The 23,757-nt window shown below is 49.8% G+C and overlaps 1 protein-coding gene across 1 annotated transcript in view; it reads left to right on the top strand.

The window, feature by feature from the left end:
* The window catches only part of LOC123764827 (F-box only protein 25), a 121,120-nt gene that overhangs the window by 74,676 nt on the left and 22,687 nt on the right, over positions 1-23,757 (top strand). The gene's annotated exons all lie outside the window — the stretch shown is intronic.

Below are 23,757 nucleotides of genomic sequence, written 5' to 3'. Positions count from 1 at the left end.
CAAATTTTTAAAACTATACGAAGAAGGCACACAAACATTCATACCAAAACAGAGATGCAGGGCCAGAAAACAGGATTGGTTCGACAGAAATTGTGAGAGGGCAAGAGACCAAAAGACACAAAAATGGAATCAGTATAGGAAGAGGCCAAACCCCCAAACATACCAGCGATACAAAGATGCGAGAAACAACTATACAGCAGTAAGGAGAGAGGCAGAAAGAAATTTTGAAAAAGGGATAGCAGATAAATGTAAAACAGAACCGGGCCTATTCTACAAATTCATAAACAACAAATTGCAGGTAAAGGATAATATCCAGAGGTTGGAAATGGGAAACAGATTCACGGAAAATGAAAATGAAATGTGTGAAACATTAAATGAAAAGTTCCAAAGTGTGTTTGTACAAAATGAAATCTTCAGAGAACCAGACACAATAAGAATTCCAGAGAACAACATAGAGCGGATAGACGTGTCTAGATATGAAGTGGAAAATATGCTAAAGGAGCTCGGGAAGAACAAAGCAGCTGGCCCAGATGGCGTTTCACCATGGGTTCTGAGAGAATGTGCATCTGAGCTCAGCATTCCACTTCACCTGATCTTTCAGGCATCCCTGTGTACAGGAATCGTAGCAGACGTGTGGAAACAGGCTAACATAGTTCCAATCTACAAAAGTGGCAGCAGGGAAGACCCCCTCAATTATAGACCTGTATCATTGACAAGTGTAATAGTGAAAGTATTGGAAAAGCTAATCAAAACTAAATGGGTAGAACACCTGGAGAGAAATTATATGACAGACAGTATGGTTTTCGATCTGGAAGATCCTGTGTATCGAATTTACTCAGTTTCTATGATCGAGCCACAGAGATATTACAGGAAAGAGATGGTTGGGTTGACTGCATCTATCTGGACCTAAAAAAGGCTTTCGACAGAGTTCCACATAAGAGGTTGTTCTGGAAACTGGAAAATATTGGAGGGGTGACAGATAAGCTTCTATCATGGATGAAAAATTTTCTGACTGATAGAAAAATGAGGGCAGTAATCAGAGGCAATGTATCGGAATGGAGAAATGTCACAAGTGGAGTACCACAGGGTTCAGTTCTTGCACCAGTGATGTTTATTGTGTACATAAATGATCTACCAGTTGGTATACAGAATTATATGAACATGTTTGCTGATGATGCTAAGATAATAGGAAGGATAAGAAATTTAGATGATTGTCATGCCCTTCAAGAAGACCTGGACAAAATAAGTATATGGAGCACCACCTGGCAAATGGAATTTAATGTTAATAAATGTCATGTGATGGAATGTGGAACAGGAGAACATAGACCCCATACAACCTATATATTATGTGAGAAATCTTTAAAGAATTCTGATAAAGAAAGAGATCTAGGGGTGGTTCTAGATAGAAAACTATCACCTGAGGACCACATTAAGAATATTGTGCAAGGAGCCTATGCGATGCTTTCTAACTTCAGAATTGCATTTAAATACATGGATGGCGATATACTAAAGAAATTGTTCATGACTTTTGTTAGGCCAAAGCTAGAATATGCAGTTGTTGTGTGGTGCCCATATCTTAAGAAGCACATCAACAAACTGGAAAAGGTGCAAAGACATGCTACGAAGTGGCTCCCAGAACTGAAGGGCAAGAGCTACGAGGAGAGGTTGGAAGCATTAAACATGCCAAAACTAGAAGACAGAAGAAAAAGAGGTGATATGATCACTACATACAAAATAGTAAGAGGAATTGATAAAATCGACAGGGAAGATTTCCTGAGACCTGGCACTTCAAGAACAAGAGGTCATAGATATAAACTAGCTAAACACAGATGCCGAAGAAATATAAGAAAATTCACCTTCGCAAATAGAGTGGTAGACGGTTGGAACAAGTTAAGTGAGAAGGTGGTGGAGGCCAAGACCGTCAGTAGTTTCAAAGCGTTATATGGCAAAGAGTGCTGGGAAGACGGGACACCACGAGCGTAGCTCTCATCCTGTAACTACACTTAGGTAATTACACTTAGGTAATTACAGAGAATAGCTCAACTGACAGCTGAAGCTTACAAGGTCTGCTTGAAGCATGTGCCTGTGAGGAGGGGCAGAAAGAGGACCACTCTAGAAAGAGAACACAGACGACTGTACAGGAGAAGGAAAAAATAACGAAAATGCTTCAGCAGGCACAACTATCACAAGCAAGGAAAATAAGCCTAAGCAGGGAGATCGAAGAAATAGAATAAACGTTGAAGCGATCATATGAGTCTGAGGAAATGGAATTGGAATAGAAAGCTATACAAGAGATAAAGAAAAATCCGAAATATTTTTTCACATACGCAAAATCAAAATAAAAAACCTTGACCAGTATTGGACCATTAATTACAAATGAAGGTACAGTACATACACAGAGGACAACAAAGAGACTAGTGAAATTCTAAGAAGCCAGTATGAGGCTATGTTTAGCACACCAATAAACATGAAAGTTGATGACCCAGACAGCTTCTTTATGAATGACATTCAAGCTGCAGATAATATAACGGATATTACCACAAACTCGGAAGACTTTGAAAGAGAAATTGACAATATGCCTATGCACTCAGCTCCTGGGCCTGACTCATGGAATTCAATATTCATAAAGAAATGTAGAGTACCAGTAGCGAGAGCACTCACCGTAATATGGAGAAAAAGCCTGGATACAGGGTACATACCAGCAGCACTTAAATCTGCAGATATAGCTCTGTTGCACAAGGGGGGAGTAAAGCCTTGGCAAAAAATTATAGGCCAGTTGCACTAAAATCACACAATATAAGTGTTTGAAAGAGTGATTAGGAATCAAATTTCTAGTTTTATGGAAAACAATGAATTGCACAACCCAGGACAACATGGATTTAGAGCGGGAAGATCCTGTCTGTCACAGTTACTCAACCACTATGACAAAATCACAGAAGCCCTAGAAGAAAAGCAAAATGTGTATACAGTTGTATACACAGACTTTGCAAAGGCGTTCGACAAATGTGACCATTGGGTGATAGCTCACAAAATGAGGTCAATGGGAATAACTGGAAAAGTAGGATGCTGGATACTCAACTTCCTGTCGAATAGAACACAAAGAGTAACAGTTAATCAAATAAAATCGAGTCCAAGCGATGTTAAAAGCTCTGTACCTCAAGGTACAGTCCTTGCACCGCTACTGTTCCTTATTCTCGTATCAGATATAGACAAAAATACACATCACAGCTTCGTGTCGTCCTTTGTAGATGACACAAAAATCAGCTTGAAAATTACCTCTGCTGAAGACATTGAAAAACTACAAGCAGATGTCAACAAAGTTTTCGATTGGGCAGCAGAAAATAACATGATGTTTAACAGTGATAAATTTCAGGTACTCAGGTACGGTAAAAATGAGGATCTGAAACATAATACAGAGTACAAAACACAATCAAATCTTCCCATAGTAGAAAAACAGCATATCAAGGATTTGGAAATAATGATGTCCGATGATCTAACGTTTAGGGAGCATAACCAAGCAAATATTGCGTCAGCCAGAAAAATGATCGGATGGATTACGAGAACTTTCAAATCCAGGGATCCCATCACAATGGTTGTACTCTTCAAGTCACTTGTGTTGTCCTGTCTCGAGTACTGCTCAGTACTCACTGTCCCCCTTCAGAACAGGAGAGATTGCTGAAATAGAGAGAATACAGAGAACATATACAGCACGCATAGACGAGATAAAACACCTAAATTATTGGGATTGTCTCAAAGCTCTCCAAATGTACTCTCTAGAAAGGAGACGAGAGAGATTCCAAATAATATACACATGGAAAATACTGGAGGGCCAGGTCCCAAATCTACACAGTAAAATAACAACGTACTGGAGTGAACGATATGGAAGAAAATGCAAGATTGAACCAGTGAAGAGCAGAGGTGCCATTGGCACAATCAGAGAGCACTGTATAAACATCAGAGGTCCGCGGTTGTTCAACGTCCTCCCAGCGACTATAAGAAATATTGCCGGAACAACCGTGGACATCTTCAAGAGAAAACTGGACTGTTTTCTAAGAGAAGTTCCGGATCAGCCGGGCTGTGGTGGGTATGTGGCCCTGCGGGCCGCTCTAAGCAACAGCCTGGTGGACCAAACTCTCACAAGTCGAGCCTGGCCTCGGGCCGGACTTGGGGAGTAGAAGAACTCCCAGAACCCCATCTAGCAGGTATCAAGCAGGGCTGTTCTTTGCCTTTCTGTGGTGTATCTCCGCCGGCAAATGTGGTGGTTTGGGCTCCCCTGGTTCGATTTCGGGTTCCTTTGGGTTCTTTGGTTTCGTTCTGGAGGTTTCTTCTTCTTGGGGCCCCCTTTGTGGGTTCAGGGGGCTTTGTTTCCTCGTGTGTGACCCGGTTCTGCCTTCTGGGGTTCCGGGGTCTTCCTGGCTTGCAGACTGATCTTTTTGGGTCTTGGCACGTGTTGTGGTCGTGCTGGGACTTTGGGGTTCTGTTGTCGAGGTGGGCCTTTTGATGCAGTTTTGTGTCTTCTTTGCCTGGCTGGTGTGGTGCTCTCTGCCCACTGGTCGGCGGCTTGTAATTTTATTTTCACGTGTATGTGTGTGTGTATACATGTACATGTGTACACTGTGTAATTACCTAAGTGTAATTACCTAAGTGTAGTTACAGGATGAGAGCTATGCTCGTGGTGTCCCGTCTTCCCAGCACTCTTTGTCATATAATGCTTTGAAACTACTGACGGTCTTGGCCTCCACCACCTTCTCACTTAACTTGTTCCAACCGTCTACCACTCTATTTGCGAAGGTGAATTTTCTTATATTTCTTCGGCATCTGTGTTTAGCTAGTTTAAATCTATGACCTCTTGTTCTTGAAGTGCCAGGTCTCAGGAAATCTTCCCTATCCAGCCTCTTCCTATACTGATTCCATTTTTGTGTCTTTTGGTCTCTTGCCCTCTCACAATTTCTGTCGAACCAATCCTGTTTTCTGGCCCTGCATCTCTGTTTTGGTATGAATGTTTGTGTGCCTTCCTCGTATATTTTAAAAATTTGGCATACATTTCATTTACTTCCCTGCCTAGCAACAATTCTGTCCAATTACACTCATTAAAATTTTTTTAAAGTTCCCCATAGTTGTCTCTCCTTAAATCGAGTTTATCAACTGTTTCAATGTCCCCATTTTCTTCTAGATGATATCTTAAAGCATAATCAATGTCTAACAGGACGTGTGTGTGTGTGTGCACATGTGTATGTGCATACGCACGTGTGTGTAATTACCTAAGTGTAGTTACAGGATGAGAGCTACGCTCGTGGTGTCCCGTCTTCCCAGCACTCTTTGTCATATAACGCTTTAAAACTACTGACGGTCTTGGCCTCCACCACCTTCTCACCTAACTTGTTCCAATCGTCTACCACTCTGTTTGCGAAAGTAAATTTGCTTATATTTCTTCGGCATCTGTGTTAGGTAGTTTATATCTATGACATCTTGTTCTTAAAGTTCCAGGTCTCAGGAAATCTTCCCTATCGATTTTATCAATTCCTGTTACTATTTTATATGTAGTGATCATATCACCTCTTTTTCTTCTGTCTTCCAGTTTTGGCATATTTAATGCCTCTAACCTCTCTTCGTAGCTCTTGCCCTTCAGTTCTGGGATCCACTTAGTAGCATGTCTTTGCACCTTTTCCTGTTTGTTGATGTGCTTCTTAAGATATGGGCACCACACAACAACTGCATATTCCAGCTTTGGCCTAACAAAAGTCGTGAACAATTTCTTTAGTATATCGCCATCCATGTATTTAAAAGTAATTCTGAAGTTAGAAAGTGTGGCATAGGCTCCTCGCACAATATTCTTTATGTGGTCCTCAGGTGATAGTTTTCTATTTAGAACCACCCCTAGATCTCTTTCTTTATCAGAATTCTTTAAAGATTTCTCACATAATATATAGGTTGTGTGGGGTCTATGTTCTCCTATTCCACATTCCAAAACATGGCATTTATTAACATTAAATTCCATTTGCCAAGTGGTGCTCCATATACTTATTTTGTCCAGGTCTTCTTGAAGGGCATGACAATCATCTAAATGTCTTATCCTTCCTATTATCTTAGCATCATCAGCAAACATGTTCATATAATTCTGTATACCAACTGGTAGATCATTTATGTAGACAATAAACATCACTGGTGCAAGAACTGAACCCTGTGGTACTCCACTTGTGACATTTCTCCATTCCGATACATTGCCTCTGATCACTGCCCTCATTTTTCTATCAGTCAGAAAATTTTTCATCCATGATAGAAGCTTACCTGTCACCCCTCCAATATTTTCCAGTTTCCAGAACAACCTCTTATGTGGAACTCTGTCGAAAGCCTTTTTTAGGTCCAGATAGATGCAGCCAACCCAACCATCTCTTTCCTGTAACATCTCTGTGGCTCGATCATAGAAACTGAGTAAATTCGATACACAGGATCTTCCAGATCGAAAACCATACTGTCTGTCTGATATTATATCATTTCTCTCCAGGTGTTCTACCCATTTAGTTTTAATTATTTTTTCCAATATTTTGACTATTACACTTGTCAATGATTCCGGTCTATAATTAAGGGTGTCTTCCCTGCTTCCACTTTTGTAGATTGGAACTATGTTAGCCTTTTTCCACACATGAGCTACAACTCCTGTAAACAGGGATGCCTGAAAAATCAGTTGAAGTTGAATCAGTGTAATCAGTGTAACATACCTTGTGTGTTTGTGTCTATGTACAGTATATGTATGTGTATGTGTATATACATAATATATATATCTATACTGTTTGTGTGTATGGGTGTGTATACTTTTTCTGTCGGAAGGGGCTCTGTTCCCTTCTTTATTGACGAGGTGCTGGGGAGGAAGCTTGCTCTGCTGACTCTCGCATGGTCCCGCAGTTAGTGGGTGTTTTTGGTTGTCTTCCGGCCTCTGGTGGCGGCGGTGGATGGCTTCTCTCCCTTTGGAGGGTTCAGGGCTGGCCGAGTGGGCTTCTTCCTCTGTGCTTCGTCATGTCATCTTTGTGGGTGCATTGGACGTGGTCGTTTTGCCCCAACCTTCTGGGGTTCCCGTCTGCTCTATGCAGACATGGGCCTGTCGAATCTGCGGTTCTTCTGGACTTCTTCAGTCTGCGCCCTGGATTCTATGCCCTCATCGGAGGACTGGTGTCTCCTGTCCGGCTTCTGTTGGGGCTGGGTGCCTGGATGGTGGCCCTTGACCGCCAGGTCAATTCTTGGCACGTTCCTCTCCAGTTTTCTGGGACTGGCACAGTTGGTGGTGGGGCTTCAGGCTTACTGCTTTTGTTGCCTTCCCTATTTTGTATTGGCACTTGGTGTATTTACGTATCTTTACCGGATCTTGGTGCCCTGTCTTGAGTCTGTTTGAGATTAGGTGTCTGGCCTACCTCGACGACTGGCTGGTGTGGGCTCCCAGTCGGTCCGCTTGTCTGCTCGCCAGGGGTGTGGTTCTTTCCTGATCGTCGGGTTTGGTTTCCTGGTGATCCGGAGGTCATTCCATTTGTTTCCGTCCCAGGTTCGGACCTGGCTGGGTCTTGTTTAGGGCTCTTGGGCTGCTCCTTGTCTTTCCCTCCAGAAGTGTTGCTGCGGCTGTGGTCCCGCCTTTGGCTGTTCATGAGGGGGTCCCGGGTTGCTTGGCGGTTGCTCAAGCAGTTGTGCGGGAGTCTGAACTTTGACGTGCTGGTCTGCCCGCGGGGTCGGGTTTGACTTCGGCGTCTGTTTGATTCCTTCGGAGACTCCCCTTCTGCCCCTCTTGCAATCGTTGGGTTCGTTCCTCTAGGGATCTTGTGTTGGTGCTGTGTCACCAACTTCCTCTTTGGGGTTTTCGGGGTTCCGTGCCTTGGCACCTCCCCGAGCCTTCGCTCGACGTGTTCATGGACAGGTCATCTCTCGGCTGGGACTTTGTGACCAGTGCTCACCAGGTTGGCTGGGGATGGTAGGGTCTGTCCGTCCGTCGGGCTAACAGCACGGTTCGGGAGTTCGTGGCTGTCTTGTTTGCGCTTCGGAGGGTTTGGGTTACTCAGTGCTCTACCATTCAGCTCCATTCGGACTGTTCTCTAGCGGTTCTTTGCCGGAACCACAGGGTTTCTCTTAGATGTTTGACCTTTGGGGTTGGTCCCTTAGATTGGCTTGTTTGCTGGATTTTCGGGGTTTGGCTAACCGAGAGGTTCATGTCTGGTGTGTGTCCTGCGTCCTGGCGGACAGCTGTCTCGGTTCATTCCTCTGTTCGTGGATTGGCCAGTTATCGCCGACTCATTTCGTTGGCTGTGTCGGACGTATGGACTCCTGGCCATGGACATCTTCAAGTCGGCGTGGTCTAGGCATCGCCCATTCCATGTGGTGCCCTAACCCACCTGCGAGGCTTTCACTGTGGATGCCTTTCGGCAGGACTGGTCAAGGTGGGGGTACCTGTTCCTCTTCTCCCGGTCCAGCTGTTGCTTCGGGTTCTGGCTCGGTTTGAGCCCATTCCCACGAGAGTAGTCCTTATGGTCCCTTGGTGGCCAGCCCAGTTTTATTTTCAGACGCTGCTTGATAGGTGTCCGAACCAGGGGCGTTTAACCGCGGCTCCGCCTCTTTCGGCAGGTCGGTCCGGTCCTGTACGTGACTGGTTCGGCCTTCTCCTCGGCTCTTCGCGTCTGGTATTTTGACACGGGTATCACCATCTCTGTGGCAATCAGGTGACTTTGTTGATGGTGTCCCACCTGCGAGCTTCGTCTCGGCGACAGTATGACGTTCCTGGTGTTTCTATGCACTTTTTCTTGCTCTTCGTAGGTTGTCTTCTCTTTCGTATCGAGTTGTCTTGTCCTTTCTTGGGTTTTCAGGACTACAGTTTTTGATGTTTCTTACTGTCACCTCGTTTTGTGCGGCACTGGCGGAGCCACTCCAGCTTGCGTTCAGGGTGGACGTCACATCTGCCCCGTTTCGTACGCTTTCTCGTGTTTTTTCACCTCCGGCCTACTCATGCGTTGCCTGAGCCGTCCTGGTCCTCGATCAGGGTGCCTTCTTATCTTCTCCTCAGTTTGTGGTAGCCCCTTCAGTTCAGGTTTCTGCTCTTTGGTACTGGTGGTAAGTTTGTATGTTTGCAGCCTTTCTCCGTCCTTCTGGCGACGGTTGAGACGGCTGCTTTCTGGAGGGGTTCTTGGGTTATTGATACTTGATTGGTTCGGCCGGGAGTGGGTCCGGTATTGTCCAGTTGCGCTTTTTTGCCATTACCTGCGTACCGTGTCTGGGGATAAGCTTTGGGTTGATCCGATTTCCCTCGTTCCCTGTTTCAGGGCTCGGGTCTCCCAGGTCGTCCGCAGAGTTTTTAAGTCTTCCAGCCTGCAGTCTGTCCGTGCGCCCGTGCTGTTCAGACGTTTGCAGCTTTTGCTGCTGTGTTAGTGACGTGTAGGACTCTTTTTGGGCGCAGGGATTTGAGGGCCGCACAGGTTCTTGGCTGCCCATGCTTTATGCGCGTCTGCTCCTGTGCGTTCTTGTTGCCTTGGGTTGCAGGTTGCAGCCTGTTGTCTTGGCTTCTCGTTGCGGAGTTTGTGGCGGCCGCCTCCCGGGTTTGCCCTTTCTTTTCCTTCTCTTTGGGTATGAAGCTCCAGGAAGCCGTAGGGGCTCCCCACAGAAAACCAGCTTTGAATGTAATGAAACGCCATTTTCTGGGTGAATCCCGGAGGCTCCCTGGCAACCCTTCCTACCCCGGTCGGCGTTTTTTTGGCTTTGGTTGAAGCTTAGCTTCCGAACTGATGCTAGGCAGCCGGCGCGGTAGGTCCGGGGCTCCCCCCTCCCCCTCTCGGGGTAGGGAGGGCTGCGCGGACGATCGGCCCGGCAGTAAAGTGTGATGTTTGCTTGTTTGCTTGTTTTCTTGTGATTGTAGGGAGTTTCTACCTCTGTTCGTTTTTTTGTTTTAGTTTTTTTTACCATGTGGGTTTTTTTTTATGCCTACCTTTCTGGGTGCAAACCCTGGTCGATGGCAGATAAGGAAAACCCCAACCACAAGGGGGTTTTCCAGGGCCATTGCTCCCTGAAACCTCTCTGAAGGGGCCAGGTTCTGGCGCTGGTCCCTGGTAGGTCTGAACTCCTTAGCTAATGTCCCAGTCTAATATAACATACATTAGCCCGATAAGCTCCAGGGAGTCTCCGGGGCTCACCCAGAAAATGGTGTTTCATTACATTCAACGCTGTTTTTTTTTACACGTTGAGTCACGGGCCCCGTTTTTCGTGGTCTTATCTGGGTCACTCATTCCTTGCCCGTCTTGCAGTGCCTGGCTTAGCCTTTCCACGTACAGTGCTACCTCGGTTTAAGAGTTTAATCCGTTCCTGGAGACAGCTCGTAACCCAAAAACTCGTAACCCAAAGCTAATTTCCCCATAAGAAATAATGGGAAATGAATTAATCCATTCCAGACTACCCAAAAACCTCACTTCAAACTAAATTTTATACTTAATTCAACTAAATCTACACTACAAAACTATGTTCAAGTTATTACTTACCGTTGGTGATGAATGCTGTAGGCGTATGGACGATGGTGAGGAGGAGGGGGGAGGAGAGAGGAGGAGAGGAGTTATTGTTTGGAAGGGGAGTCCTCTTCCATTATAACATCAGGCAGTGAGGACCTCTCAGGGGTGCATTCTCTGGCACGTTTTGCCTGCATACCACTAGGTCCTGATTGTGGCTCACTGCTCGATTTTCTCACAACATATCTGTCCATGGAAGCTTGTTTTTTCTTCTGCGCAAGATGTCTTTGTAGTGAGGCATCACATTATCATTGAAAAGATTAAGGCAACGGCCTACTACAGCTTTCTCTGGGCGAGTCTTTTCAATAAAAGTTTGAATCTCTAACCACATCTGACACACCTTAATTTCTGCAGAAGGGCATTTGCTACTGCCACCTCCTCCTCTACTTGAGAATCATCAGCTTGGTCGTCTTGCTGTTCCTTTTGAAGGGCTTGGAGTTCTTCAGTGGTCAGTTCTTCGTTGTGTTCTTCCACCAACTCCTCCACATCATCACCATCCAATTCCAAGCCCATTTGCCGGCCCAGATTAACAATTTCCTCAACAATAGGCGCATCATTTACAGGCTCAAACCCCTCAAAGTCTAGTTCTGTCACACATTCAGGCCACAATTTTCTCCAGCCAGAGATCAGGGTTCTTTGAGTCACTTCTTGCCAGGCTTTGTCAACAAGTTTTAAAGCACTACAAATGTTAAAATGGTGTTTCCAGAACTCTTTGAGGGTGAGGTTTGTGGCTTCAGTCACTTCAAAACATTTCCAGAAAAGTGCCCTTTCATACAGTTTCTTAAAATTCGCTATGATTTTCTGGTCCACAGGCTGAATTAGAGGAGTGATGTTAGGAGGAAGGAACTTTACTGTGAGAAATTTATTGTATCTGGGCAACAAATCATCTTCCAAGCCTGGAGGATGAGCAGGAGCATTGTCGAGGAGAAGTAGGGCCTTGAGTGGCAAATTTTTCTCCTGCAGATATTTTTTTATGGCAGGGCACACCACTTCATTCACCCACTCCGTAATAAAAATCCTAGTCACCCATGCCTTATTATTAGCCTTCCACATCACACACATTTGGGTTTTCTGCACTTTATACTGTTTGAAAACCCTTGGATTTTCAGAATGATACACTAGCAAGGGTTTAATTTTCAAATCGCCACTCGCATTTGAACACAGCACAAGCGTAAACCTATCTTTCATAGGCTTGTGTCCGGGCAATGCTTTTTCCTCCTTGGTAATGTATGTCTCTTAGGCAATCTTTTAAAGAACAGTCCTGTTTCATCACAATTAAACACCTGTTGCGGTAGGTAACCCTCAGCCTCTGCAAACTCCTTAAATTCTTCAATAAATTTCTCAGCGGCTGGTTTGTCTGAGCTGGCAGCCTCCTCATGCCTCACAACACTATGAATACCGCTTCTTTTTCTAAATTTCTCAAACCATCCCCTGCTTGCCTTAAAGTCTCTTTCTGCACTCGTTCCAGGGGTTTTCTTTACAAGGTCTTCGTGCAATACCCTGGCTTTCTCACAAATGATGGCCTCCGAAACACTATCACCTGTTTACTCCTTGTTGTGTATCCAAATTAATAACAACTTTTCCACTTCCTCAAGTATTTGTGGTCTTTGTTTCATGATTGTTGATACTCCTTTTGCCACTTTGGCACTCATAATGTCCTTTTTCTTGGAAAGTATAGTGCATATTGTTGACGTGGATTTGTTGTACTGCCTACAAAGCTCAATAACATGTGCACCATTTTCATGCTTCCGAATGATCTCTTGCTTTTCCTCTATTGTCATCCTTACATGCGATTTCTTGCCTTGAACCTTACCACTGGCTTTCTTGGGACCCATTGCGATTGTATATTATAACAAATTTTATGCTCAAATAGCAAAAACTCAGAAAATAAACGGTAAATCCTTGTGAAGAATTCAGGCGGGATAGTCACTGGGCGCGAGGCACTGGTAAACTGAGCGGCGACCGCCGAGCCACCATGCGCTAGGTCGGCCCGTATGCGTATCAACAAACTCGTATCCTGAGGCAACCCTCATAACCCGATGCAAATTTTCTGAGCAAATTTTGCTCGTAACCCGAAAAACTCGTAACCAGGGATGCGCGTAAGCCGAGGTACCACTGTACATTGGATTCTCTGGACTCATCTAGTTGTCCTTACTTAGCTGTGCTTGCAGGGGTTGAGTTCTGGCTCTTTGGTCCTGCCTCTCGGCTGTCAATCGCCTGACGTAGACATGGCCTCTGTGTTGTTGGTCCTGTCCCTTTCGTTCCCGTTGCTGCCTGTCTTCCTCGTTCCTCATCTTCCTTCTACGCTCGTGTCCCTTGCTGCTGGTGCTGAGGCTGTTTTTGTAGTCTGTATGGCTTGCTATCCTGTATCCGCTTCGGGTCGCTTGACCTGCGGGGTAATATGTGAGGGGTAGTTGGATTGTTTTGCGTTTCGGTTACTTATCAGGGCTTGATGTCTGCAAGAAGCCATATACAAGTTGGTTTACACTTGTTTGTGTTGTGCTAAGTGTCAAGGGATGTAATAGTTTTGATGTTACCTCGCCTCTCTCGTTACACATTGTTGTGTGGTTTAGTATGTGCTTCTTGACACCTACTGCTGCCTTGCAGTTTCCTTACAGTGTTTCCGGGGCTTAGCGTCCCCGCGGCCCGGTCGTCGACCAGGCCTCCTCATTGCTGGACTGGTCGCCCAGACTGTTTGACACGGCTGCGTACAGACTGAAGTATTACAGCCTGGTTGATCAGGTATCCTTTGGAGGTGCTGCTCCAGTTCTCTCTTGGTCACTGAAGGGTTGGCCTGTTTTGTCCCTTATGTGTCGTGGGGGGCATGTTGACCAGTCTCGGGCGTCTGATGTTGCTGGTGTTCTCTCTGAGTAGAGCGGCTGGGTTGGATTTTGTCCATGTTCAGTTCCCTGCCTTTGCAATGCCCGTGTTTGGTTCTTTCCCGGCTTGCCAGGTTTGGGTTCCTGGTTTCCTGGCTTACCTTGCCAGTTGGCATTTTCCAGATCTCGTTGTGTCACTTCTCAAGAGTCTCGCACGGAACCACAGTGTCTCTGATCTCCTGGCGAGCACGTTGGCATTGGGAAGTTTTCTGTACAGATGTTCCTTCTCATTCCTTGCTGGCTTGGGTTCCAGCTCTGCTTGCTCGATTGTCGCACCCGAGGTTTTCCCGCGGCTCTGCCTCTTCCTATGCTCGATCGGTCCATGGCGGGGCTGGTTCGGTTCTGCCTCGAGTATTTCACCATCTGTTGGTGGTCAGGTGGCTTCGTTGATGGTGTCCCACCTGCATGCTTCGTCTTGGTGGCGATGTGGGGTTTTCTTTTGAGGTCCTTCCTTTTTCTTTCTGTCCCTTCGCCGGTTTGCTATGTTTTCTTGGCGTGGTCTGGTCCTTCTCTTGTGGAGGTTAAGGGCTGTCATCTTGCCACATGCTGTCGCCTTGTCTCGTGCCACGCTGGTGGAGCCTCTCCGGGTTGCTTCGGTTTTGGAAGTTGCCTCGGCACTGCTTCGCGAGCCGTCTCTGGTGTGGTTCACCTCTGGCCGGCTCTTGCGCCGCTTGAGCCGTCCTGGTTCTTGGATTGCATGCTCTTTTTCTTGTTGGTGTTGGCCTCTGGGAGTCGGGTTGGAGTGCTTCATGCCCTCCTGTGGCGCCTGGGTTCGGCTCTTTTGGTTCTCCTGATAGGTTTATTTGCTTGTGTCCATCTCCTTCTTTTCTAGCAAAGACTGGCACGGCTGCTTTCTGGAGGGGTCCTTGGGTTGTTTGATGCTTGGTTGGCTTAGCGAGGGGCGCATTGTGTTTTGTGTTCGGTTGCGACATTGTGCTGTGCTTGGCGTGCCACGGCTGCCATGACCAGGGATGCGCATTGAGTTGTTCCGAGTTCCCCTCTTCCCTGTTCCAGGGTGTGGTTCTCTCAGGTCGTCCTCGGGGTGGTTCGGTCCTGCCAGCCTGCTGTCTGTCCCAGTCCCCACGTCGTTTGTTGGTTGGCTCTGCATTCCTTCATTGATGTTTCCTGGGCCTTGTCGGGCCTGTGTGGCCTTGGGTTGGTATTTGCTGTTTTTGTCAACACTTTGCGTTGGGGGTGTGCGTCTTCCACCTCCTGGGTTAAATCCCTCTTGTTTTCATCCTTGGGTGAAAGAGAGAAAGAGAGAAAGAAAGCTCCGAGAAGCCGACGGGGCTCCCCCCAGAAAACCAGCATTGAATGTAATGAAATGCCATTTTCTGGGTGAGACCCGGAGGCTCCCTGACATCCCTCCCTCCCTCCCTCTCTCCGGTCGGCGGGTTTTTCGCGTGTTTTGACGTCCAGCCTCAGAACTGAAAGGTGGATAGCCGGCACGAGGGTCTGGGGCTTCCCCTTGCCTCTCCCAGGAAGGGGCAAAGTTGCACAGACAGCGGCGCGGCGGCGTGTGACATCATGCTCATTTGCTTGTTTCTTTTCTGTGGGGAGCCCCTACGGCTCCCTGGAGCTTATCGGGCTAATGTATGTTATGTTAGACCGGGACATTAGCTAAGGAGTTCAGACCTACCAGGGACCAGCGCCAGAACCTGGCCCCTTCAGAGAGGTTTCAGGGAGCAATGGCCCTGGAAAACCCCATACGGTTGGGGGTTTTCCTTATCTGCCATCGACCGGGGTTAGGCACCCAGAAAGGTAGGCGTAACAAAACAAACCCCACATGGTAAGAAACTACAACAAAAACCGAACAGAGAGGTAGAAAACTCCCTACAATCCCAAGGAAACAAGCAAACAAGCAAACATCACACTTTACTGCCGCGCCGATCGTCCGCGCAGCCCTCCCCACCCCGGGAGGGGGAGGGGGGAGCCCCGGACCTACCGCGCCGGCTGCCAAGCTCCAGTTCGTTCGCTAATGTCAACCGGGATTGACGCTTCTCTGGCCTCAGTTTCCTAGGCGGTGTTTGCCTTGTGTGGCGTTCACTGTCGTGTGTTGTGGTGTGTGGTGGCCAGGAGTACTTCATCATTGCCGGGGCTGCATGTGCTTAGTGGCTGCCTTCCCTAAGCGCCCTGTGAGTACTGCCTTTGCGTAACAGGGTTATCTTCCCTGGGGCGTTTGGGAACCATTCCCGTTGAGGTTCTTGCTGCTCGGCATTTGCCTCGCCCTTGGGGCCAGCTGGGGCTTGGGGCCCTTGTTTGGCCCTGGGTAGGGATTGGTATTGTGCTGGTTAGGGCGTCAAGGTGTTGCGCAGCCTGCCACCTAAGCGGCGGCCGGTTTCTGTTGCCTCGGGAGACGGTGTACTTTTGCGGGGTTTTTCTTTTGTTTTTCATTTTTCTTGCCTGGTGGGGGTCTGCCTAAGGTGGTTATAGTTCCACTGGTAGTGTTTGGCGGCCCTCTGCTAGGCCCCCGTGCTTGTACACGTCTCAGGGGTTTTCAGTGCTATACTCTACCCTCTAGTTATGTTTGGGTTTCTTAACCGGTTAGCAACACCTTGCCCGGGCTTCCCGTAGTTGTTACCCTACGGGCCCTGGAAACCCCTGTCTGGGCTCGGGGGACCATTGAATGTGTCTTCCGGGTTCCAACCCGTCTTGTACGGGATCGTTGGTTGCTGTTCCCTTGTCTCCGGGTGACAGTCGCCAATTTTACCTCCGTCGTGCTGCCTGTTGGGTCACTGACACCTTGACCCGGAGTCTTGCGAGTGATTCTCTGCTTGTTCTCCAGTACTCTCCTGATGTTATTACTGTTCAGAGTACAGGCGGCATCCATGTTGCAAGCTAGGTTAGGTAGCTGCAACATGCTAGGTTGGTTTCCCACTCGAATGCCCCGTGGCCGCCCCGTTTGGTTAGGTGCTGCTCGCCCCTTTCTCTCCATGTTCCCGGCTCCAGACCGTCTGCGGGTTTCGGGGTCGGGGCGGGGTTTAGTTGCGGCAGAGACTCGGGCGGTTTTCGGGGGCTGCCCCGTTCGGGTTGGGGACGTAGGTTTGAGCCTGTGCCTCCTGCCAAGGCTTCTGGGTCTTACCAGCGGCCCTTTCTTGTTGCCTTTCCCATGGACTCTTGCTTTTCTTTAAGGGCGGAGGGCTTGGAGGACGGCTCTGCCCCGGGGCCTCTGTTGTTGGTTCCCGGGGCTGTGGGGGTTGCCTGCTAGCAGTTCTGGGGCGGTTTTGCCCCTTCAGGGGTTTTTCTGCTGTTGGGCGGCGTTTTTCGCCCTTCCAGTCTGCTAGCTTCCCACACTTGCTGGCGTGTTTTTGTGTATTTAGCGTCAGTCACAGCCCCTGCTGGCGGCCATTTTCGTCTGCCGGTTTCACGGCGTGGCCACCAGGGCGGCGTTGCGGTTTGTTTACATGCGTCTGGGTGTGCGAGCGAACGTCTCTGGTGAGTTTTCAAAAAATTTTCAGGGTTTTTGTTCTCCTGTTGTCGTTTCTTTGTTTTTCTGGTGTTTTCTTGCCGTTGCCTGTTCCTCTGGGAACGTTTGGGTGTTGATTTTGGGTCTGAGCCTATGGGTTTAGGCTCAGTGCCCCTGGCTGGTATGCTTGCTCCCACACCTTGCCCCTCGGTTTTCGGTCTGTTGGGACCGTTTTCCCAGGGGGTTCTGCTGGGGGGCTGTGCTTTGCCTTTCAGTGGTGTTCTCCGCCGGCAAATGTGGTGGTTGGGCTCCCCCTGGTTCGATTCTGGGTTCCTTTGGGTTCCTTGGTTTCGTTCTGGAGGTTTCTTCCTCTTGGGCCCCCTTTTGTGGGTTCAGGGGACTTTGTTTCCTCGTGTGCCCCGGTTCTGCCTTTTGGGGTTCCGGAGTCTTCCTGGCTTGTAGGCTGAGCTTTTTGGGTCTTGGCACATGTTGTGGTTGTGCTGGGACTTTGTGGTTTTGCTGTCGAGGTGGGCCTTTTGATGCAGTTTTGTGCCTTCTTTGCCTGGCCGGCGTAGTGCTCTCTGCCACTAGTTGGCGGCTTGTGCTTTTACAATATATGTCTTCACCTAGTTGTGCTTGTGGGGGTTGAGCTCTGGCTCCTTGGTCCTGCCTCTCAACCGTCCATCAACAGGTTCCTGTGCCTCTTGGGCTCTATCATGTCTACATGTGACATTGTATGGGGGTCAGTCTCGTTACTTGTGTGAGGAGTCGCCACATTACTTCCTAGTGCTTTCCCGTTCCCATTCTGACACTATAAAAAAAAAAAAAAAAAAAAAAAAAAAAAAAAAAAAAAAAAAAAAAAAAAAAAATTCTATCTGTGGCTCTTTTGGGTACTTGGTTTCCACCTGTGTCCCCTAGTGTGTGTGCCCCTTGTGTTACATAGCCTGGCCTTATCAGCCCTGTCGATTCCCTTGGGTATCTTGAATGTGGTGATCAGGTCGCCCCTCACTTCATCTTCCAGCGAAGTGTGGTTTCATTCCCGTAGTCTCTCCTCATGACTTCGGTAGTGTACTTTTTCTTTCGGAAGGGGTTCTGTTCCCTTCTCTGTTGACTGGGCGCTGGGGGAGCAGCTTGCTCTGTTGCCTCTCGCTTGGTCCTGCTGTTGGTGGGCGCTGGGGGAGCAGCTTGCTCTGTTGCCTCTCGCTTGGTCCTGCTGTTGGTGGGCGCTTTGGGTTGTCTTCCGGCCTCTGCTGGCGTCGGAGGACGGCTTCTCCCCCTTGGGGGGGGGGGTTCAGAGCTGGCGGGGTGGGCTTCTTCCCCTGCGCTTCATCATTTCCTCTTCGTGGGTGCGTGGGGCGTGGTCGATCCGCCCCATCCTTCTGGGCTTCCCGTCTGCTCTTTGCAGTCATGAGCTTTTCCCGTCTGCTCTTTGCAGTCATGAGCTTTTCCGGTCTGCAGTTCTTCTGGACTACTTCAGTCTGCGCCCTGGATCCTCTGCCCTCCTCGGAGGACTGTTGTCTCCTGTTCGGATTCTGTTAGGGCCGGGTGCATAGATGGTGGACCTGGACCTCCAAGTCACTTCTTGGCACGTTCCTCTCCAGTTTTTCTGGGGCTAGCACGGTTGGTAATTACCTATGTGTACTTACCTAAGTGTAGTTACAGGATGAGAGCTACTCTCGTGGTGTCCCGTCTTCCCAGCACTCTTTGTCATATTATGCTTTGATTATGATTGTCATATTGTCATATAATGATTGTCATATGTCATAATATGTCTTAATATGATTGTCATATAATGCTTTGGTGGTGGGGCTTCAGGTTTGCTGTTTTTATTGCCTTCCCTATTTTGTTAAGGGCACTTTGTATACTCTTTGCATCTTTACCGGATCTTAGTGCCCTGTCTGCGTCTGAGATTCGGTGTCTGGCCTACCTCGACGACTGGCTGGAGTGGGCTCCCAGTCAGTCCTCTTGTCTGCTCGCCAGGGGATGGTTCTTTCCAGATCGCTGGGTTTGGTTTCCTGGTGATCTGGAGGTTTTTCCTTCTGTTTCCGTCCCGGGTTCGGACCTGGGCCTTGTTTCAGGCGCTTGGGCCCCTCATTGTCTTCCCTCCAGAAGTGTTACTGCGGCTGTGGTCCCGCCTTTGGCTGTTCAGGAGGGGGTCCCGGGTTGCTCAGCGGTTGCTTGGGCGGTTGTGCGGGAGTTTGCACTTCGGCGTGCTTGTCTGCCCGCGGAGTCGGGTTTGGCTACGGCGTCGGTTGGTTCCTACGGAGACTCCCCTTCCGCCTCTTGCATTCCTTGGGTTCCTCTGGGGATCTGGTGTTGGTGCTGCGTCACCAGCTTCCTCTTTGGGGTTTTCGGGGTTCCGTGCCTTGGCACCTCCCCTAGCCTTCGCTCGATGTGTTCACGGACGGGTCGTCTCTCGGCTGGGGCTTTGTGACCAGTGCTCACCAGGTCGGCCGAGGTTGATGGAGTCTGTCTGTCCGTCGGGCTCACAGCCCGGTTCAGGTGTTCATGGCTGTCTGGTTTGCGCTTCGGAGGGTTTGGGTCACTAGGTACTCTACCATTCAGCTCTGTTTGGACTGTTCTCTGGTGGTTCTTGCCGGAACCACAGGGGGTTTGGTTAACCGTGTGGTTCGTGTCCGGGGTGTGTCCTGCGTCCTGGTGGACAGCTGTCTCGGTTCATTCCTCTTCGTGGGTTGGCCAGTCGTTGCCGATTCGCTTTGTTGGCTCTGTTGGGCTTATGGACTCCTGGCCATGGACGTCTTCGGGTCGGCGTGGTCTAGGCGTTGCCCGTTTTGTGGCGCCCTTCCCACCTGCGAGGACTTCACGGTGGAGGCTTTCGACAGGCCTGGTCGAGGTGGGGGGGTACCTGTCCCTCTTCTCCCGGTCCAGCTGTTGCTTCGGGTTCTGGCTCGGTTGCAGCCCATTCCCACGAGAACAGTCCTTATGGTTCCATGGTGGCCGGCCCGGCCTTCTTTTCAGACGCTGCTTGATAGGTGTCCGTACCCGGGGCGTTTTTCCTGAGGCTTCGCCTCTTTCAGCAGGCCGAATCGGTCCTGTCCGTGACTGGTTCGGCCTTCTCTTTGGCTCTTCGCGTCTGGTATTTTGAAGCAGGTATCACCATCTCTATGGTGTTCTGGTGGCTTTGTTGACGGTGTCCCACCTGCGAGCTTCGTCTTGGAGACAGTATGACGTTTATTTCGTTTTCTCGCGTTTTGTTTCCCCTCCGGCCTGCTCATGAGTCGCCTGAGCCATCCTGGTCCTTGTTCAGGGTGCCTTCTTATCTTCCCCTCAGTTTGTGGTAGCCCCTTCGGTTTCAGTTTCCTCCTCTTTGGTACTGGTGGTAGCTTTATTGGTGTGCAGCCTTTCTCTGTCCTGACGACGGTCGAGACGGCTACTTTCCGGAGGGGTTCTTGGGGTATTGGTACTTGTTTGGTTTGGCCGGGGGGTGCGTCCTGTGTTGTCCGGTTGTGCTTTTTGCTGTTGCCGGTGTACTGTGCCTGGGGATGCGCTGTGGTTGATCCGGTTCCTTCGTTCCCCGTTTTCAGGGCTCGGGTCTCCCAGGTCGTCCGCAGTGTTTTCCTTCTTCCTGCGGTCTGTCTTTGCGCCCGTGCTGTTCAGACGTTTGCAGCATTTGCTGCTGTGTTGGTGACGTCTCGGGCTCGTTTCGGGCGCAGGGATTTGTGGGTCGCACAGGTTTTTGGCCGCCCATCCATATGTGCGTCTGTTCTTGGGCGTTCTTGTTGCCTTGGGTCGCAGGTTTGCGACCGGTTGTCTTGGCTTTGCGTTGCAGAGTTTGTGGCGGCCGCCTCCCGGGTTAGCCCTTTCTTTTCCTTCTCTTTGGGTATGAAGCTCCAGGGAGCCGTAGGGGCTCCACACAGAAAACCAGCGTTGAATGTAATGAAACGCCATTTTCTAGGTGAGCCCCGGAGGCTCCCTGGAAACCCTCCCTCCCACCGGTCGGCGGTTTTTTCGCGTTGGTTGAAGCTTAGCTTCCGAACTGGAGCTTGGCAGCCGGCGCGGTAGGTCCGGGGCTCCCCCCTCCCCCTCCCGGGGTGGGGAGGGCTGCGCGGACGATCGGCGCGGCAGTGAAGTGTGATGTTTGCTTGTTTGCTTGTTTCCTTGGGATTGTAGGGAGTTTTCTACCTCTCTGTTCGGTTTTTGTTGTAGTTTCTTACCATGTGGGGTTTGTTTTGTTACGCCTACCTTTCTGGGTGCCTAACCCCGGTCGATGGCAGAGAAGGAAAACCCCCAACCGTATGGGGTTTTCCAGGGCCATTGCTCCCTGAAACCTCTCTGAAGGGGCCAGGTTCTGGCGCTGGTCCCTGGTAGGTCTGAACTCCTTAGCTAATGTCCCGGTCTAACATAACATACATTAGCCCGATAAGCTCCAGGGAGCCGTAGGGGCTCACCCAGAAAATGGCGTTTCATTACATTCAACGCTGGTTTTTTGGAAATTCTATCCACTTGTTTGGCTTTTGGTAGCAATTTTCACCAGAATAGGGGGTTTGTTTTGGGACGCTTACCTTTCTGGGTGCCTGACCCGGTCGATGGCAGGCATAGAATGCTTCCAACCACACGGGGGGTTTCTATAAGCCATTGCTCCCCATGCCTCTCTGAGGGGGCCAGGTTCTGGCTCGAGGTCCCCCAGTAGGCCTATAGAACTCCATACACATGACTGATGCCAAAGACTAACATTAGCATTTTAGCCTGGATAAGCTCCAGGAGCCTCCGAATCTCACCCAGAAAATGACGTTTCATTACATTTAACGCTGGTGTTTTGGATCCTTCCCTGGTCGGTGGAAATTATAACACAATTTAAAAGTAATGTGGTCATGGCCATTACTCCCTTCGCCTCTCTGAGGGGTCCAGGTTCTGGCTAGTGGTTCCCGGTAGGCATAAGGACGCCTGTGACTGATGAGCCCAAATTAATATGCACATATCAGTCTGGAGTGTTTCAGGGGGCCTCCAGGGCTCTCCCAGAGAATGGGGTTTCATTACAGTCAACACTAGTTTTCTGGGGGGAGCCCCGTCGGCTCCCCAGAGCTATCCCAGGCTGATATGCTAATGTCAGACTTTGGCATCAGTCATGTGTATGGAGTTCTTAGGCCTACCAGGGACCACTGCCAGAACCGGGCCCCCTCAGAGAGGCAAGGGGAGCAATGGCCTATAGAAGCCCCCGTGTAGTTGGAAGCATTCTATGTCTGCCATCGACCGGAACAGGCACCCAGAAAGGTAAGCGCCTCAAAACAAACCCCTATTCTGGTTAAAATTGCTACCAAAAGCCGAACTAGTGGATAGAACTCCCCAACCGAAAACAAGCAAACTAGTGTAACGTCACACACCGCCGCGCCGCTGTCTGTGCAGCTCCCCCCTCCCCGGGAGGGGGAAGGGGGAGCCCCAGATCCCCCACGCCGGCTACCCACACCTCAGTTCTTGAGGCTGATGCTATAGGCGATGGTCGTGTGCTCTGGCTCCGGTGTCGCTACTGCACTGTGCTTTGCGTGTGGTGTTGGTTTTGTGGGTGCGAGAGCCAGGCGTTATCTTCAGTACTCAGGCTGCATGCGCCTAGGGCTGCCTTCCCTAGGTGCCCTGTAAGTACTGCCCTTGGGGCTTGGGGCCACCTTCCACAGGCTCTTCGGGGCCTGCCTCTGCTGGTCCGTTTTACCTTTCGGTTTTTCGGCCGCCTGTTGGGCTCTTGGGTGTTCTGTTCTCCCTTGTTGCCGGCAGGTAAGAGGCAGTTTGCACTGGTAGGGGCGCAGGGTGCTGCACAGCTTGTATTTCCCGACATAGCGGCCGGCTCTGTTCCTTGGGGTTCGCTGTCCTCTTGCAGGGTTTTGTTTTTCTTTTTGTTTTTGCCTGGTGGGAGGTTCTGTCATTTTATTCAGTTTGTTTTTGCCCTTCCACTGTTCTCCTCGGTGGCGCCCCCTGCTAGGTCCCCGTGAGTGTACACGTCCCTGGGGTTCAGCTATAGAAGTTTGCTTGGTAGTTTTGGGCGCCGGTTTGCAGCACCCTGCCTGGGACTACCTGAGCGCGAGTCCTCTTAAAGTAAATGGTCAGGACCCTGGGAATCCCCTAGGGGGCGCGTGGATCCGATGGATGTGACCCCGGAGTCCCCACTCGCTGTGTGCGAGTTTGAGGGTTGCTCGGTCCCCTTGTCTCAGGGTGACCCTCATTGTTTTTGCCTCTGCCACACTACCTGTTGGGTAAGTGATACTTTCGACCCTGAGTCCTGTGAGTGTTGCTGCTTGCTTGTGACTCAATTTACCCAATCCTCTGATTCTATTTGGGTACAGGCGGCGCGTGCGTTGCGGTCTAGGTTTCGTCTGTTGCAACGCGCTCGGTTGGTTGCTCACCCGGATGCCCCGGGGCTGTCGCCGCTTTGCTTTTTGAGACCTGGACTTGGGGGTGGGGGTCGCTTCGATCCTGGTTAAATCCGCACCTCCTCGTCCTTCCCCTTCTGTTCGTTATGGTAACCCCCCCCCCGTGCTAACGGTCCCGAAGCGTCTGATGGTTTCGGGGTCGGAGCAGGGAGTTACTTGATCTCGAGACTCGGGCAGCTTCGGGGGGTGCCCTTTCCGAGGGGGGGGGGGGGCAGAGGCATTCGAGTCTTGTCTCCCAGCCGAAGCTTCTGGGTCTGACCAGTGGGCCCCCCTTCCTCCAGCTTTTCTGGCTGCCCCGTCCTTGTCTTGTGGGGTCGGGCTTGGGGAGAGGACTTGGCCTCGGGTCCTGTGGTGAAGGACCTCGAGGCTGGGGAGGGGCTGACTTGGGGGCCTTGGGCCCCGCTGGACCCCGCCTGGGTTTTTCTTCCCTCTGAGCGGGGCTTATTGTTACAAGGAGTGGGGTTTTCTTTTCCCCCCTCTGCGTACGAGTTGGATTTGGTGTCAGCCCCTCCCCGGGTACGTCGGTTCCGTCCTTCCGGAGGTTTTCGGCTTATCGCATCCAACCTGGT

The sequence above is a fragment of the Procambarus clarkii genome, chromosome 48 (assembly GCF_040958095.1).
Source record: "Procambarus clarkii isolate CNS0578487 chromosome 48, FALCON_Pclarkii_2.0, whole genome shotgun sequence".
NCBI lineage: Eukaryota > Metazoa > Arthropoda > Malacostraca > Decapoda > Cambaridae > Procambarus > Procambarus clarkii.
This window is presented reverse-complemented; position numbering and strand designations above follow the sequence as displayed.